This window comes from Physella acuta, unplaced genomic scaffold (assembly GCF_028476545.2).
Source record: "Physella acuta isolate Inbredline_101_S28 unplaced genomic scaffold, ASM2847654v3 ptg001395l, whole genome shotgun sequence".
NCBI classification, from domain to species: domain Eukaryota; kingdom Metazoa; phylum Mollusca; class Gastropoda; family Physidae; genus Physella; species Physella acuta.
In genome coordinates, this window is record NW_026732910.1 from 63087 (window position 1) to 77500 (window position 14414).

The window sequence follows — 14414 nt, forward strand, 5'->3', positions numbered from 1 at the left end:
CAAGGTGACACCACCATTAGACAAGGTGAGACAAACGTTTTACAAGGTGAGACCACCATTAGACAAGGTGAGACAAACGTTTTACACGGTGAGACCACCATTAGACAAGGTGAGACAAACGTTTTACAAGGTGAGACAACCATTAGACAAGGTGAGACAAACGTTTTACACGGTGAGACCACCATTAGACAAGGTGAGACAAACGTTTTACACGGTGAGACCACCATTAGACAAGGTGAGACAAACGTTTTACAAGGTGAGACAACCATTTAGACAAGGTGAGACAAACGTTTTGCAAGGTGAGACCACCATTAGACAAGGTGAGACAAACGTTTTACACGGTGAGACCACCATTAGACAAGGTGAGACAAACGTTTTACAAGGTGAGACAACCATTAGACAAGGTGAGACAAACGTTTTACACGGTGAGACAAACGTTTTGCAAGGTGAGACAAACGTTTTACAAGGTGAGACCCCCCCCCCCCCCCCCCATCTCCCAGCGGCCTCGCCGGTAAATGAACGATCACCTTTCGATCAGTCAACATGCATCGTTTCCATAGCAACGGATGCAGTACAGATCCCATTTTATGAAGGTAGAAATTGACCAAACTAATGACGTACTCCAGCTGACTACTCGCTATTTTGTTTTAAATAACAGAACTTTTTTTTTGTGAGTGCAGAAAGGAAAGTGGCGTAGCTAGGCTCTACAGAAGTAGAAAGTCAAAATTGTTTTATATCTTTTCTTCATTTCAATTTTATTGTTTTAACATCGTTTAAAGAGAGTTTAAAGTTGATTTCATAAATGTATTGTATGAAAACTGTAAAGTTGATTAACCTTTCGAACCTGGAGGCTCATGGACAGATGAAGTAGAGTTGTTTTATTTTCTCTGTGGCCAAGGCATATGTACCCATCGAGCTTGGTGGATTCAAGTAGAGGATCGGCGTGGTCGAGTCGGCAAAGCTCATGGTTGCCGAAAACTCCCGAGTTCGAACAACGTGCAGTTGAAGCTCAATCGCTGGGGACGACTCTAAAATCAAACAATTTCGTTCAAAGGATATGGAAGCAAATTCAGTAAGAGAAGTAGACTGAAAACGGAGTCAGCGGACCACATGAGGAAATTAAGAAACGAAGAAGAAAGGAAGAACGTCCAATGGACTCGAGTCCGAGATCCGAACTCGAGACTTTCAGGTTAACAGTTGTACGCTCTACTTTCCGACCATTCCGCCCCGCATGCAAACTGTAGTTAAAGAATGAGATATGTATGTTGCTGGCGTTGTATGCCAATTGGAATTTTTTATAAAGATCGTATGGGTAAATGTTATGTGGACAAAAATCCGTCATGACGTCACGAGGTTGGATTCGATTGCGTGGGCTGTGACAGAGTGAGGACAGCTGTAAATCAATTATCCCCCTTTGTTTTACATCACTGGTCTCCCCTTTATTAAATAATAATTATCCATTTTGCTGTATACATCTTCCTTACCCTTATCCCCCCCCCCCCCCCCACACACACACTTAGCCTTTTGGCAAGGTTATTAATTTTTTCTCTGTTTTATTTCGATTATTTTTGTTTTATTTATTTTAACGTTTGCTTTTAATCTTTTGTGTGGTTTATCTCCCTCTTGTCTGGTATCATTTATATCCCTTTTGTTGCTGGCCTCTTCATCCTCCTCTCCCCCTCCCCTCCTCTCTCCCTCCCCTCCTCTCCCCCTCCCTCCTCCTCCGTCCCTCTACGACCCCATTCTGTCCACTGTGCGTGGGCGGCTGGCCTAATTTAAAGATAGGGGAGGGGAGGGGGGGGGGGGTGTTTCAGATGGCGCTGTTCACTGGCTTGTAGCGCGAGAAACTGACAACTGACAGTATAATTGACAGTTGACTGACATCTGGCAGAGGACTGACAACTGACAGTATAGTTGACAGTTGACTGACATCAAGCAAAGGAGTGACATGTAGCACAGTACTGGCATCTAGCATAGAACTGACAACTGACAGTAGGGGTTGAGTATAGATGACAGTTGACTGACATCTAGCAGAGGACTGACAGCTCATATTGGACTGACAGTAGATAGGGGACTGACAATTGACAGTAAACCGACAGCTGATAGGGTAACTGACAAGTACAAATGACAATAGACTGACAACATATAGTGGACTAACAGTTCATAGTTGACTGACAAAGGCCAGCGGACTGACAACTGAAAGTGTACTGACAACCTGATATTTGACTGACAACTGATATTTGACTGACAACTGATATTTGACTGACAACTGATATTTGACTGACAACTGATATTTGACTGACAACTGATATTTGACTGACAACTGATATTTGACTGACAACTGATATTTGACTGACAACTGATATTTGACTGACAACTGATATTTGACTGACAACTGATATTTGACTGACAACTGATATTTGACTGACAACTGATATTTGACTGACAACTGATATTTGACTGACAACTGATATTTGACTGACAACTGATATTTGACTGACAACTGATATTTGACTGACAACTGATATTTGACTGACAACTGATATTTGACTGACAACTGATATTTGAACAACTGATATTTGACTGAAAACTGATATTTGACTGACAACTGATATTTGACTGACAACTCATATTTGACTGACAACTGATATTTGACTAATAACATAAAAAGACTGACAAATGGTGATTTACTACCAGTGAGAGTGGACTGACAACAACATATGACAATAAACTTACTAGCGTTTCAAAGCCTCCTCGTATGGGAGGGCGTGGCCTAGTGGTAGAGAGCTAGACCGCTCACCCGAAAGTCTTGAGTTCGAATCTGGGCTCAAGTCAGTGGAACGACTTTGAGTCCACCCAGCTTTGAAGGGTACCTAACTCACGTTAGAGAAAAGCAAAGTTGGCCTGGCATAGTGCTGACCACACTACCCCTTCATATGCCAAGGTCAAGAAACTCTACTTCATCTGCCGATAGATAATCAGCTTTAAAAAGGAATCCTTACTGTAACTTCAATTTAAGCCTCGTCACATTGAATCTTAATGCCGTTTATCTTAACCTGGATTCGAACCCAGCCCGCATCGACAAGGCACCGACTCACACCCTCCGTGTCAGACCAGGTTTAAAACATCATGGCCTGGAGCCAGTGGCGGAACTAGAAAAAATGGGCCACCCCGCAAAAAAAAGTTTTGGGCCCCCCATATATGTATATATATATATATATATATATATATATATATATATATATATATATATATATATATTTATATATATATGTATATATGTATGTATATATATATATATATATATATATATATACATACACACACATACAAACACAATACGAATATTAAATCTAATCACAACAGCATGTCATGTGTATGAGTGCATTGGTCTGTTTTGAAAATCTCTGTTCTCATGTATGAAAATACTTCTAATCATTAAGTCGGTTAAAAGTATATGAAGCTTTGTATAAGTAATGGTGTCTCGTGTTGTGTTTATTTTTATGTTATTTTTTTTGTATTTATATTATTAACTTTAACTACGTTTCATTTTTATACTATACCATTCTTTAGTACTTATTTTTTTTTAATAATAATTAAGATAAGTAATTGCTTTTTAATTTGATTATTAAAAATTTATTAAAAAGAGCTTTTGAGCACCCCTATTTGACTATTTGAAAAAGGGAAATAATTTATGGAAATGGTTTGAACGTTTGCCTATCTTTCACACTACAGCTGTGTTCATTATTTTTTTATTTTTTTACGCAACATCATGTCTTAGCTACTATATAACATCACTATTGTATTAGATCTGTATTCTGTTTGTTACTTACAAAACCACTATCAAGTTGCCAGTGACGAAACTAATATATATATATATATATATATATATATATATATATATATATATATATATATATATATATATAATCTGTATCTAAACAGAGTAATTTAGTCTACTTCATTGCAATATATAACCATTCTGAGAGAACAAACTAGACACATTTTTTTTTTGTTCTTTATGCTTTCATTTTTAAATGGTCAAAAATATATAAAGACGTAAGCTTAATTCGTGAATGGTTTCTCGCGTTATGTTTATTTTTTTCATTTTTGGCTTTTATAATATCAATTTTGAAAACATTGATTTTATATCTATACCATTGTTTAGTACGTCTTATTTAAATAACAATTCACAGAATCAATTGCTTTTTACTATACATAGTACAAAACTATGTAAATGAGATTCGTGGGCATCCCTATTTTAAAGAAGGGCAGTAAGTCATGGAAGTTGTGTGAATGTTTGCCTACCTTTCAGACTATAGCCCTTGGAGATTTTAAAATATTTTTCTACGCAACAATCTCTGCTATAGTAGACCTGTTTTTTTTTTTTGTTTTTTTTTTTTTTTTTTACAAAACCACTTTTAAGATGCATGGAAAACATAATTTTTGAAAAAAAAAATGCATTGTTTTTTGGTCGGAAATGGGCCCCTAAACGTCCTGGGCCCCCCCGCACTGCGGGGTCTGGCGGTATGGTAGTTCCGCCCCTGCCTGGAGCCTTGCTGCCAGACCTCGCCACACAAGACACAGACGAACCCATCGATCTGTTGTTATTGGTTTCATTTGATTGATTGGCTCGGGGTCAAAAGTCAGCTTTCATTTCGGTTTTAATTACGTGGCGACTGGCTTTATCCTTGGTGTGGTGTTGTGGGAATTAGCCCTTTATTGGACGCACTGGCAAGAGGTTGTTTTTTCAAGCGAATATTCCAGCAATAAACATACCAAAACATTTTTTTTTCACAGGCAGATTTTTTATTATCAAATATACCTAGCAATTTTATTTCAAGGAAAATTGCATCACGAGAACGCATAAAAACCGTTAGTCTTATATCCAAATATCTCTGATCACTCTTCGCCAAACAATGATGATTCTCTCCTACAAACATCCTTAACATAATCCCATATAAACAAACATCCATGGTACATGACATTTCAAGAAAATTCCCCCACCCCCCACCCCAAACATTGCATATATACCCAATTTAAAAATAGTGCACTGAATGATTTCCCCCTACTCCCCTCCCCTCCCATCCTGTCTTTTGTCTATCGATTCTAAAAAAATAATAGATGAATCAAAGTACCCGGTCTCAGGTCCATTCTCTCCATGTAACAAGTTTTATTATTAGTCTAAAGCCCGTATCGTTGGTCCATTCTCCCCCCCCTGTAACAAGTTTCATTATTAGTCTAAGGCCCGTGTCGTTGGTCCATTCTCCCAATGTAACAAGTTTCATTATTAGTCTAAGGCCCGTGTTGTTAGTCCATTCTCCCCTGTAACAAGTTTCATTATTAGTCTAAGGCCCGTGTCGTTGGTCTATTCCCCCCTGTAACAAGTTTCATTATTAGTCTAAGGCCCGTGTCGTTGGTCCATTCTCTCCCTGTAACAAGTTTCATTATTAGTCTAAGGCCCGTGTCGTTGGTCCATTCTCCCCTGTAACAAGTTTCATTATTAGTCTAAGGCCCGTGTCGTTGGTCCATTCTCCCCCTGTAACCAGTTTCATTATTAGTCTAAAGCCCGTATAGTTAGTCCATTCTCCCAATGTAACAAGTTTCATTATTAGTCTAAGGCCCGTGTCGTTGGTCTATTCCCCCCTGTAACAAGTTTCATTATTAGTCTAAGGCCCGTGTAGTTAGTCCATTCTCCCCAGTGTAACAAGTTTCATTATTAGTCTAAGGCCCGTGTAGTTAGTCCATTCTCCCCCATGTAACAAGTTTCATTATTAGTCTAAGGCCCGTGTCGTTGGTCCATTCTCCCCCATGTAACAAGTTTCATTATTAGTCTAAGGCCCGTGTCGTTAGCCCATTCTCCCAATGTAACAAGTTTCATTATTAGTCTAAGGCCCGTGTCGTTGGTCCATTCTCCCATGTAACAAGTTTCGTTATTAGTCTAAGGCCCATGTCGTTAGTCCATTCTCCCCTTGTAACAAGTTTCATTATTAGTCTAAGGCCCGTGTCGTTAGCCCATTCTCCCCCTGTAACAAGTTTCATTATTAGTCTAAGGCCCGTGTCGTTGGTCCATTCTCCCCCATGTAACAAGTTTCATTATTAGTCTAAGGCCCGTGTCGTTGGTTCATTCTCCCCCTGTAACAAGTTTCATTATTAGTCTAAGGCCCTTGTCGTTTGTCCATTCTCTCAGCCTGTAACAAGTTTCATTATTAGTCTAAGGCCCGTGTCGTTGGTCCATTCTCCCCCTTGTAACAAGTTTCATTATTAGTCTAAGGCCCGTGTCGTTAGTCCATTCTCCCCCTTGTAACAAGTTTCATTATTAGTCTAAGGCCCGTGTAGTTAGTCCATCCCACCCTGTAACAAGTTTCATTATTAGTCTAAGGCCCGCGTAGTTAGTCCATTCTCCCCCTGTAACAAGTTTCATTATTAGTCTAAGGCCCGCGTAGTTAGTCCATTCTCCCCCTGTAACAAGTTTCATTATTAGTCTAAGGCCCGCGTAGTTAGTCCATTCTCCCCATGTAACAAGTTTCATTATTAGTCCAAGGCCCGTGTCGTTGGTCCATTCTCCCCCTTGTAACAAGTTTCATTATTAGTCTAAGGCCCGTGTCGTTAGTCTATTCTCCCCCTGTAACAAGTTTCATTATTAGTCTAAGGCCCGTGTCGTTGGTTCATTCTCCCCATGTAACAAGTTTCATTATTAGTCTAAGGCCCGTGTCGTTGGTCCATTCTCCCCATGTAACAAGTTTCATTATTAGTCTAAGGCCCGTGTCGTTAGTCCATTCTCCCATGTAACAAGTTTCATTATTAGTCTAAGGCCCGTGTCGTTGGTCCATTCTCCCCTGTAACAAGTTTCATTATTAGTCTAAGGCCCGTGTCGTTGGTCCATTCTCCCCATGTAACAAGTTTCATTATTAGTCTAAGGCCCGTGTCGTTGGTCCATTCTCCCCCTTGTAACAAAGACCGTCTGGCACCCGGCCAAGCAAATGTGCTGGCGATATCGACAGCTGCCATGGCAGAGACAGGGACACAACTCTGCGCGCAAATAGCAATGGAATCGGTTTAGTCCCCCTTTGCCGGACATCGATTTTTGTTTTTAAAAATTCTCTCCCTTACGACCGTGGTAGCGAATTGAATGGATAAGACATTTTTTTTTAATTCTTCTTTTTTTTTAAATATTTTTTTTTTCTTATTCCGCGTGTGTAGGATGGAACTCGATGAATGAAAACGTCGAAAGTTGAGCTCGTGTATTTTTCCGGCGCGAACATTTTAGCCGCCATTCATTGGAAGTCTGGCAGAGGCGGGGCCATAATGGGGTCTAATTCACGGCGGCCCCTCTCTGCTTAAAAGGGGTAGCGGCCTATGACCTCAGTGCAAGGTGCCCCCCCTCCCAACTAAGGCTAGGGTCGTCTAATAGAGGGCAGAGGCTCACGGTGCCTCTTCTTCAAATGACGTCTGGTGTCCTGTAAGTGCTAAATATAGACTTGATGACTCACTGTATGCCATTGAATTTTTTTTAAAGGTGGGTTGGATTACATTTTAAATTTAAATTGTGCCCGACTAAAGGTGGGTTGTATAATTTTCTACACATAAATGATGCCCAACTTAAGGTGGTTTGGATTATATTCTAAACTTAAATGGTACCCAACTAAAGGTGGTTTGGATTATATTCTAAACTTAAATGGTGCCCAACTAAAGGTGGTTTGGATTATATTCTAAATTTAAATGGTGCCCAACTAAAGGTGGTTTGGATCATATTCTAAACTTAAATGGTACCCAACTAAAGGTGGTTTGGATCATATTCTAAATTTAAATGGTACCCAACTAAAGGTGGTTTGGATCATATTCTAAACTTAAATGGTACCCAACTAAAGCTGGTTTGGATTATATTTTTAATTTAAATGGTACCCAACTAAAGGTGGTTTGGATCATATTCTAAACTTAAATGGTACCCAACTAAAGGTGGTTTGGATCATATTCTAAATTTAAATGGTGCCCAACTAAAGGTGGTTTGGATCATATTCTAAACTTAAATGGTACCCAACTAAAGGTGGTTTGGATCATATTCTAAACTTAAATGGTACCCAACTAAAGGTGGTTTGGATCATATTCTAAACTTAAATGGTACCCAACTAAAGGTGGTTTGGATCATATTCTAAATGTAAATGGTACCCAACTAAAGGTGGTTTGGATCATATTCTAAGCTTAAATGGTAACCAACTAAAGGTGGTTTGGATCATATTCTAAGCTTAAATGGTACCCAACTAAAGGTGGTTTGGATCATATTCTAAATTTAAATGGTACCCAACTAAAGGTGGTTTGGATCATATTCTAAACTTAAATGGTACCCAACTAAAGGTGGTTTGGATCATATTCTAAATTTAAATGGTACCCAACTAAGGGGGTTTGGATCATATTCTAAACTTAAATGGTACCCAACTAAAGGTGGTTTGGATCATATTCTAAATTTAAATGGTACCCAACTAAAGGTGGTTTGGATCATATTCTAAACTTAAATGGTACCCAACTAAAGGTGGTTTGGATCATATTCTAAATTTAAATGGTGCCCAACTAAAGGTGGTTTGGATCATATTCTAAACTTAAATGGTACCCAACTAAAGGTGGTTTGGATCATATTCTAAACTTAAATGGTACCCAACTAAAGGTGGTTTGGATCATATTCTAAACTTAAATGGTACCCAACTACAGGTGGCTTGGATCATATTCTAAACTTAAATGGTACCCAACTAAAGGTGGTTTGGATCATATTCTAAACTTAAATGGTGCCCAACTAAAGGTGGTTTGGATCATATTCTAAATTTAAATGGTACCCAACTAAAGGTGGTTTGGATCATATTCTAAACTTAAATGGTACCCAACTAAAGGTGGTTTGGATCATATTCTAAACTTAAATGGTACCCAACTAAAGGTGGTTTGGATCATATTCTAAACTTAAATTCCCATCAGGGTTTGATCTATGATGCTGGCCAAGTGACATGACGACCTAACAGCTTCCCATTCAGATAGTAACATATTCATCATACAAACGGTTATTCTTGAGGCATTTGTCCAACACATACCACTTCAAGGCGTGGATCCTACAAACATTCCTCTTCTTCTTCATCTTTAATTGTGATGTTGGACGCGATTTCCTCCAACACAATTAAGTAATACGTGTCAACATGTTAAGCGCAATATTTTGCCATTGACTCCGATTTCTGCCTGCTTTTCTTTTTGGATTTGCTTCAATAGCTTTTGTCCAACCAAGAACAAATTACAATAAGCAGTGGGATTTTTTTATTTCTATTTTTTTTTTTTTGGAGTTGTCTCTCCTGGAATAGTTGCTGTCCAAATCTATCGAGCCTCATCTGCCTGGAGGTTTGAACTCGGGACCTTTATGTTAAGCAACCATCAGCTTTACTGGACCTAACATGCTGACCCAACAAACATTCATCCACGAGGCATCATTTCCAACGGACATTCAACCTTGGGGTTATTAGTTCAACAATTATTCAACTTTCAGGTATTAGTTCAACAATGATTCAACCTTCAGGTTTTTGTCAACCCCGACCCCTGCAGAACCACTCATCTATGGGAAACGACAAGACAACTTTCCGCTGAGGAGAAATCAGGAAAGGAAGATGGGGATGGATATGGCACACACTGCGCAGACCGCCAACCAACATCACCAGACAGGCATTGAGGTGAAACCCACAAGGGAAGCGCAAACGACCTAGAAATACCTGGCGACGGGACCTGAAAGCAGAAACTTTCAAAGATGGGCTACATATGGATTCAGGTTGGGAAGATGGCACAGGACAGAGGACTCTGGGGATCTTTGATTGGCAGTCCATACCACAGCAGGACAGAGGACTCTGGAGATCTTTGGTTGAGCAGGACAGAGGACTCTGGAGATCTTTGGTTGGTGACCCATACCCCAGCAAGGGGGAAGGGCAGTGATGATGATGATCAGACCAACCTGGAGGCATTAGTCCAACAAATATTCAGCATTTAGGCAAAAGTACAACAAATACGCAATCTAGAGGCATAAGTACCAAGAACATTTAACCTTGAGGCATTAGTCCAAAGGCCATTTAATCTAGAGGCTTAAGTACCACAAACATTCAGCTTTTAGGAATTACAATAAATAATTATCCTGCCGATTTCGACTCAAACATCCCCAGCCATCAGAAATTCTACAGACATCAAAACATCAAATATATAAACCGGGAGTAATCTCCTCTAAATGTTCTCGAATGTTCTTATATAACACTACGGGGAATGGCAACTCGGGATATAGACAATATTTTTTATTCATTTTTAATTACTTAAACTTTTTTTTAAATAGAATAGAAACTCGTAGAAAAAAGAATTGTGCACCAAGGGAACGCCAAACAAAGTGCGGCATATTATTAGTACTTTATAAATTCACATGCGCTTTTTTGAGAAATCGGAAATAGCGTAAATTAGTACTTTCGGTCAACGGAAATTACTCAACATTTCACAGAAGGCAGATTATTATATCATTTACTTACATGTGAAATTTCATCTATCTATCTGAAACAGTACTCAAGTTATAGGCTTTTAAAAAATTGTAAAATAGAAGTTCCACTTCCGGATATCAGAAATCACTGAAAAGTTGATACACAATTACAAATTTGATATAATACTTATATATTAAATTTCATCAACCTAACTGTAACGGTACTCAAGTTATCGTGTTTACAGATACACATACAGAGAGAGAGAGAGAGAGAGAGAGAGAGAGAGAGAGAGAGAGAGAGAGAGAGACATACGGACAAAAAATTGCAAAACTATGGTTTTCAAACTCAGGGAGGTGTAAAACGTCTAGATCTGTGAAAATCTCCTTTTTTTTTTTTTGCACTAGAAAATGAAAAATAATCATCAAAATATAAAATGGTGGAATAAAAAAATTAAATACATACAAATAAAAATGTAGATTAAAATAAATGAACACACACAAACATAATATACACTATTCATGATTTGAAAATCAGCTACACTTCTAAAGAGTTCTTGATTTAACACCAATTAACTCATTCATCAGGTAAACAATTGATCTTCTAAGCATTAGGGTTGAATTCTTCCCAGGTAGCATCCTCATTACGGAGCAACCCCCGGATCTAGAACACACACACATCAAGACTCACGGTCGACACGCACGTACACACATCACATACACACCAGGACACACACACTTAAACACACGCACACACGGTGTAAGAAACATCGATATTAGATTGTCCGTCCCCCCCCCCCTTGCATGAAAATGAAGATGTCTTGATAATAAGTTCACACCGATGCCGTTCGCTCACCGCCGGCTGCCGGCTATTAGTGTGTCGGTTGTGAACTGCTTTAATAGACAATTTCCATTTGACACCACCCCTCCCTCCCTCTCACCCCCGTCCCCTTCCTCAATTCCTCCACACTCACTAATACACCCCACCCCCCCCTCCACCACTACCCTACTCAATCCCGACCCCCTCTCCACATGAGCCCGCTCTAAAACGTGTTTGGCCGCAGTTTTTTATTTTTTTTGTCGAAGAACTGAGAAAGAGAGAGAGTCCGTCTTCCCTTTCCCCACCCCACTCTCCCCCTCCCTCCCCTCCGCTTGTCGACGGAATCAATGGACGGTCGAGAGACAAGCCTAGTATTGATCCATGACGCCAGACTCCCCCCCCCCTCCCCGCCGATTCCCGTTGCTATGGCAGCGACGTGTGCTCTGCTCCATAAAACGCAAATAAATATTTGACGGTGTCCCGCGGCCAGGATCCGTTGAGGCGATTGCTTATCGGCGGAATGCGGAGTCCAGTGGAGAGGAACGCTGTTTTTTATTTATTTATTTTTATTTCACGAATAGATTTTCTTTTTAAATGTTCCGCGTTCTTATCTTTGAATTACCACTCAAAATATCAGATTTTTAAAATTTTTTTTTACAAAAGCCGTGTTTGTAAACAATGTCACAGGTTTTTAATCGTCCTTGGGGTAAATTTAAATTTATTAAAAAAAAATTGTAAGTTTTAAGAGAGAAAAAAAACAGGAAAGAAATGTGTTGATTAAAAGTGGTGATTTATAAACGGTCAACTGTTTGCAACAATCAACAGTTGTGTGTTAGTTGACTCAGATAACTACTAAAGATATATCGACTAGAGAGATACTGATTAGATAGATACTGACTAGATAGATACTGACTAGATAGATACTGGCTAGATAGATACTGACTAAAAAGATACTGACTAGATAGATATTGACTGTAGAGATGGTGACGAAAAAGTTAGATCCTCTCTAGATGACCACTGGTGACTAGAGGGTTGATCACTGGTGACTAGAGGATTGACCATTGGTGACTAGAGGATTGATCACTGGTGACTAGAGGATTGATCACTGGTGACTAGAGGATTGACCATTGGTGACTAGAGGATTGACCACTGGTGACTAGAGGATTGACCACTGACTAGAGGATTGACCATTGGTGACTAGAGGATTGACCACTGGTGACTAGAGGATTGACCACTGGTGACTAGAGGATTGATCACTGTTGACTAGAGGATTGACCATTGGTGACTAGAGGATTGACCACTGGTGACTAGAGGATTGACCACTGACTAGAGGATTGACCACTGACTAGAGGATTGACCACTGGTAACTAGAGGATTGACCACTGGTGACTAGAGGATTGACCACTGACTAGAGGATTGACCACTGGTAACTAGAGGATTGACCACTGGTGACTACAGGATTGACCACTGACTAGATGATTGACCACTGGTAACTAGAGGATTGACCACTGGTGACTAGATGATTGACCACTGACTAGATGATTGACCACTGGTAACTAGAGGATTGACCACTGGTGACTAGAGGATTGACCACTGACTAGATGATTGACCACTGGTAACTAGAGGATTATCCATTGACTAGAAAATTGACCACTGGTGACTAGAGGATTGACCACTGGTGACTAGAGGATTGACCACTGACTAGAAAATTGACCACTGGTGACTAGAGGATTGACCACTGACTAGAAAATTGACCACTGACTAGAGGATTGACCACTGGTGACTAGAGGATTGACCACTGACTAGAAAATTGACCACTGGTAACTATAAGATTGACCACTGACTAGAGGATTGACCACTGGTGACTAGAGGATTGACCACTGACTAGAAAATTGACCACTGGTGACTAGAGGATTGACCACTGATTAGAAAATTGACCACTGGTGACTAGAGGATTGACCACTGGTGACTAGAGGATTGACCACTGGTGACTAGAGTATTGACCACTGACTAGAAAATTGACCACTGGTAACTAGAGGATTGACCACTGACTAGAAAATTGACCACTGGTGACTAGATGATTGACCATTGACTAGAGAGCTGACCACTGGTGACTAGAGGATTGACCACTGACTAGAAAATTGACCACTGGTGACTAGAAGATTGACCACTGACTAGAGAGCTGACCACTGGTTACTACGGCATTGACGAGGTGTAGACTACATCATTGAAACCAGGTTTTTTGGGGAGTAGACGTGTATGTATGTATTTGTAGAGCCACCATCTCCCCCTACCCCTCCACTCATCCATACACACATACACACACACACACAGAGAAAGTAAAATTACAGTCAAGAGCTCCACTGAAACTTAACCCTAGACATTGTTACAGCTTTCAAGAAAAATTCGATTTAATGGGTCATGTAACTTTTGAGTGGTATTGTTAAACAATTATTATTTTTTTTTTAATCTTCGATTTTTTTTTACAGCGAAGATTTAAAAAAAAAAAACTGTTACTGAATTTGTGAATTTGTAAGTTTTGTTTTTTTACTTTGTGTAACAATTGGTTACATAAACAAGAGAGAGACGAACCTAAATTGATGTGTAGATGACTGTAAAAAAAAAAGTAAATTGTCTATCATAGCAGCATTGTTCTAAAATAAATTCAAGGCAGATGATAATCTAGAACTACAGATTAACTAACTAACGTAAGAGGGGGGAGGGGGAATATTTCTAAATCACATGACGATTCAGATTTGTTTATTCTTTAAAACAAGTTTAAACCAAGAATTCAATCTGTTTTCTTTTAAAAATGAAACTGCTGGGAGTTTAAAACGACCTAAGATTTTTTTAAAGTTCTAATATCGATTTTAAAATACAACCATCTGTTGTCACGTGTATTAATTTCAATAGACCAAAAAAAAAGTGTCACATGTGTGTTGGGCTTAAATATGTGTTAAACGTTACAGACTTCTTTCAAATGTCACCAAAATAAAACTCCAGCGGTTGGTTGGCCCCGAGTGCAGTATAAAAAGCCGGGGCCAAATTCTTTGAGCGTCAGACGTGTGTCTGGGTCTGGGTGAGCGAGGGACGCGGCCAACGACTGCTCCCACTTGG